The sequence below is a fragment of the Elephas maximus genome, chromosome 11 (genome assembly GCF_024166365.1).
Source record: "Elephas maximus indicus isolate mEleMax1 chromosome 11, mEleMax1 primary haplotype, whole genome shotgun sequence".
NCBI classification, from domain to species: Eukaryota; Metazoa; Chordata; class Mammalia; order Proboscidea; family Elephantidae; genus Elephas; species Elephas maximus.
Window position 1 is genome coordinate 106,066,801 of NC_064829.1, and position 5,692 is coordinate 106,072,492.

A 5,692-nucleotide genomic window follows, 5' to 3' on the forward strand; every position below is an offset into this window, starting at 1 on the left:
TTGTAATTTTATATTAAAGAGGACTAGGATGCAATTGTTAACAGCCTTACTAAGGTCACATTCCTGATCAAATGTAAAGGGGGTTTCCCCAGGGTGTGGCCTGCACCACCTTTTCTCTTACAAGAGATAAAAGGAAAGGGAAGCAAGCAGAGTTGGGGACCTCATACCACCAAGACAGCAGTGCCAGGAGCAGAGCATGTCTTTTCGGCCTTGGGTCCCTGAGCAGAGAAGCTCCTAGTCTGGGGGAAGACTGCTGAGAAGGCCAACAGAGAGAGAAAGCCTTCCCCTGGAGTTGACGCCTTGATTTTGGACTTTTAGCCTACTTTACTATGAAGAAATAAATTTCTCTTTGTTAAATCCCCCCACTTGTAGCATTTCTCTTATACCAGCATTAAATAAGACACATGCTTTATGAAGTTATTACATGGAAAAATCAAACAAAAAGCTACTTTGCAGAAAAAAATCACTAAAGTGAGTATAGCCTTAAGAATTACCTTATGCATGCATAAACACAGAGACAAACTTATAAGTTTGATTATACAGTGAATGCTAAAATATGATTTTCCAGTACTGATGTTCGTATCCTGTAATTATGTCTATGCCATCATTTTAATGTTGTTAGGTGCCATCGAGTCAGTGCCGACTCATAGCGACCCTATGTACAACTGAAAGAAACACTGCCTGGTCCTGCGCCACCCTCACAATTGTTATGCTTGAGCCCATGTTGTAGCCACTGTGTCAATCCATCTCACTGAAGGTCTTCCTCTTTTTAGCTGACCCGCCACTTTACCAAGCATGATGTCTTTCTCCAGGGACCAGTCCCTCCTAATAACATGTCCAAATTATCTGAGATGTAGTCTTGCCATCCTTGCTTCTAACAAGCATTCTGGCTGTACTTTTCCAAGACAAATCTGGTCATTCTTCTGGCAGTCCATGGTATATTCAATATTCTTTGCAAACACCATAATTCGAAGCCATCAATTCTTCTTCATTCTTCCTTATTTATTGTCCAGCTTTCACACACATATGAGGTGATTGAAAACATCATGGCACACCTTAGTCCCTAAAGTGACGTATTTACTTTTTAACATTTTAAAGAGGCCTTTTGCAGCAGATTTGCCCAATGTGATACATCGTTTGATTTTTTGACTGAATCTTCCATAGGTGTTGATTGTGGATACAGGTTAAATGAAGCCCTTGACAACTTTAATCTTTTCTCTGTTTATCATGATGTTGCTTATTGGTCCAGTTATGAGGACTTCCTTTTTATGTTGAGGTGCAATCCATACTGAAGGCTGTGGTCTTCGGTCTTCATCAGTAAGTCCTTCAAGTCCTCTTCACTTTCAGCAAGTAAGGTTGTGTCATCTGCATATCGCAGGTTGTTAATGAGTCTTCCTCCAATCCTGATGCTGCATTTTTCTTCATACAGTTCAGTTTCTGGGATTATTTACCCAGCATACAGATTGAATATGTATGGTGAATGGATACAACCCTGACACACACCTTCTTAAACTTTAAACCATACAGTATCCCCTTGTTCTTTTTCAAAAGATTGCTTCTTGTTCTAAGTTCAGGCTCCTCATGAGTACGATTAAGTGCTCTGGAATCCCCATTCTTTGCAATGTTATGCTTAATTTGTTATGATCCACACAGTTGAATGCCTTGCATAGTCAATAAAGCACAGGTAAGCATCTTTCTGGTATTCTCTGCTTTCAGCCATAATCCAACTGACATCAGCAATGATATCCCCTGTTCCACATCCTCTTCTGAATCCGGCTTGAATTTATGGCAGTTCCCTGTTAATGTACTGCTGCAAATGCTTTCGAATGATCTTCAGCAAAATTTTAGTTGTGTGTGATGTTAATGATAGATAATGTCCACATTCTGTTAGATTGTTTTTCTTTGGAATGAGCACAGATATGGGTCTCTTTCTGTAGGTTGGCCAGGTAGCTGTCTTCCAAAAGTTCTTGGCATAGATGAGTGAGCACTTCCAGCGTTGCATCTGTTTGTTGAAACATCTCAATTGGTATTCTGTCAATTACTGGAGACTTGTTTTTCACCAACGCCTTCAGGGCAGCTTGGACTTCTTCCTTCAGTACTATTGGTTCTTGACTATTTGCTACCTACTGAAATTGTTGGATGTCGACCAATTGTTTTTGATACAGTGACTGTGTATTCCTTCCATCTTCTTTTGATGTTTCCTGCGTCATTAATTTCCCTGTGGAATCCTTCAACATTGCAACATGAAGCTTGAATTTTTTCTTCAGTTCTTTCAGCTTGAGAAAGGCTGAGCATATTCTTCCCTTTTGGTTTTCTATCTCCAAGTCTTTACACGTTTCATTATAATACTTTGTCCTCTCGAGCTGCTCTTTGAAATCCCTTGTTCACCTCTTTTACTTCATCATTTCTTCCTTTTGCTTTAGCTACACTACGTTCAAGAGCAAGTTTCAGAGTCTCTTTTGACATCCATTTTGGACTTTTCTTTCTTTCCTATCTTTTTAATGGCCTCTTGGTTTCTTTATGATATCATTTCACAACTCGTCTGGTCTTTGGTCTTTAGTGTTCAATGTGTCAAACCTATTATTGATATGGTCTCTAAATTTAAGTGGGATATATATACTCAAGTTTGTACTTCAGCTCTTGTGCACTTAATCTGATTTTCCTCAACTTGAGCTTGAACTGGAATATGGGCAATTGATGGTCTGTTCCACAGTTAACCCCTAGCCTTGTTTTGACTGATATTTAGCTTTTCTATCATCTCTTTCCACAGATGTAGTTCTTTTGATTCCTGTGTATTCCATCTGGTGAGGTATAGTCAACATTCATATTTTTGAAAAAAGGTATTTGCAAAGAAGTCGTGGGTCTTGCAAAATTCCATCATGTGATCTCCAGGGTCGTTTCTATCACCAAGGCCATATTTTCCAACTAATGATCCTTCTTGTTTGCAACTTTGCATTCCAATCACCAGTAATTATCAATGCATCTTGATTGCATCTTTTATCAATTTCAGACTGCAGAAGTTGGTAAAAATCTTCAGTTTCTTCATCTTTGGCCTAAGTGGTTGGTGAGTAAATTTGAATAAAAGTTGTATTAACTGGTCTTCTTTGTAGGCATATGGATATTATCCTATCACTGACAGCATTGTACTTCAGGATAGATCTTGAAGTCTTCTTGACAATGAACATATCATTCTTTTTCAATTTGTCATTCACAGCATAGTAGACCACATGATTGTCTTATTCGAAATGGCCGATAGCAGTCCATTTCAGTTCACTAATGCCTCGGATATTGATGTTTATGCATTCCATTTCATTTTTGACAACTTCCAATCTTCCTAGATTCATACTTTGTACATTCTAGGGTCCAATTATTAATGGATGTTTGCAGCTGTTTCTTCTCATTTTGAGTCATGCCACATCAGTAAATGAAGGTCCTGGAAACTTGACTCCATCTACATCATTAAGGTCAACTCGACGTTGAGAAGGCAGCTCTTCCTCAGTGCCTTCCAACTTGAGGGTCCCATCTTCCAACACTGTATCAATATTCCATGGCTATTCATAACATTTTCACTGGCCAGTTTTTTCAGAAGTAGACTACCAAGTCCTCTTTCCTAGTTTGTCTTAGTCTGCAAGTTCTGCTGAAACCTGTCCACCAAGGGTGACCCTGCTGGAATACCTGTGGCACAGCTTCTAGTGCCACAGCAACATGCAAGCCACCACAGTATGACAAACTGACATTTTAATGCCTTCAGGTTATTACTGAAATAAAACAAAACTAAGATTCCTGTAGATGAACATTTATATTCATTTGAAAAAAATTCAGTGATATCACTGATGTGGTATTAACTTTTTAAATCTTATAATCATATGATTTCCCAGATTAAAGAGAAGCCCATTATGCATCTCAATATACACTTTTTTTCCAAAAACCATGCATTGCTGCCAATAGAGACAATCATGTCAGTCCTGTCCCGCATCTGATACAATTATCAAACAAGTTTGTTTTTGGTATTTGTTTCATGGTACGGGGGAAGAATACAGTATAGAGAACTTTAACAGTATTAATGTCCTTGAAATATGGCATAACCCCACCTCAGTTTAAAAAAAATAATAATGCTACAGCAATTAGAAGGTGCTTATATCAAACCTGGGTGAAAATGCAGAAAATCAGGTATCAATGATAAATGAAAGGTTGACAAAAAAAAAATTGTCATCGATAATGCAGTGTAGTGAATTACTTTATACGGCCCTTCTAGCCATGAGCTTGTAACGCCCAAAAATGATTGGGTGGGACTGTACAAATCACTTATAAAGGTCCACCAAGGGGATTGGACACTTTTGCTAATGCAAATAAAGTGCATGGACGCCATGAGGGATGAGACCATGCAAGTATGGTGCATGGGGCCCTTGTAGGGGATTGATCAGATTTGCCACCCTGCTAGGCTTAAAGGGAGCCAACCTAAGAGGTTGGGTGGGGAGACCTCGCTACCACCAAGAGGAGGAGCCAGAAGCACAGTGCATGCTTTGGAACCAGTGTCCCTACATTGAGAACACCCTTGGCCCAGCAGACAGAGCCATAACACTGGGCATAGCGTGAGATAGCAAGAAGCAGTGGCAAGCACGGTACAGTCCAACAGCAGAGAAAGAGGCAGCAGAACCAGGAGACCCATACAAGATGTGCGTTGGGCTTCTGGTTCATGGAGTGAGGTAGAAAGTGGGCAGGCTGGCCCATGGAGCAAGAGCACTGAGCGCCTTCAGGCAGGAGGCTTTCTGGCAGAGTGGGATGACTCTGCACACTTGTTGGCAGAGGTAAAGAGCTTTGTAACACTTGCCAAGCAGGGCAAAGTCCAGGCCAAGAGCAGGGGCCCAGAAGCAAAGATTAGAAGCAACTCTTTTGATTAAAAAAAAAAAACTGTATCCTGAATTGTTCTGTTAATTCCAAGTTCATCCTGACCCTGGATTGTAAGATGTTAGTCCCCTAATAAACCCCACAATCGTGAATATGGTCTGTGAGTTCTCTGTGGCCCCTGCAATGAATTATCAACCCCAGCTGAGATGTGGAGCATATTACACAACGGACAACTGGTGGCAGAACTGCTAAAAAGGCTGGAGAGTGGAGGTATGCCTGACCTCCGCCTCATAGGGATCAGCTTTGGGCTGACCCTGGTCATTATCCTTGCTGCGGTTAGACAGTTCTGATGCTGTTATTACTACTATGGCCATTTTACATCACATAACCTAACACAGGAAACCCTGGTGGTAGTGGTTAAGAGCTATGGCTACTAACCACAAGGTTGACAGTTTGAATCCACCAGGTGCTCCTTGGGAACTGTATGGGGCAGTTCTACACCATCTTTTAAGGTTGCTATGAGTTGGAATCCATAGCACATGGCAGCAGGTTTTTTTTTTTTTTAACGTATTCTGGTATTCTGATTTTGGCATTAGCATCTGGAAATATTCCTGGGACCATTTTTTTTTGCCTCCTCTGCCTCACCCCTATGTGCCTGCTCTCTTTGTGGAATACTCTTTCACTGAAAATCTTCCTGGCCCCATTCTTTTCTTGGTTCAGGTCTTTATTCAGTTTTAGTATCACAAGCTTAGCATTGTCTATCTGCCCTATTTAAAATGCCACACCCTCTTTATTCTCCCTGCCCTGTCTTTTGTCACATGTATTTATGTGCTTATCACCTATC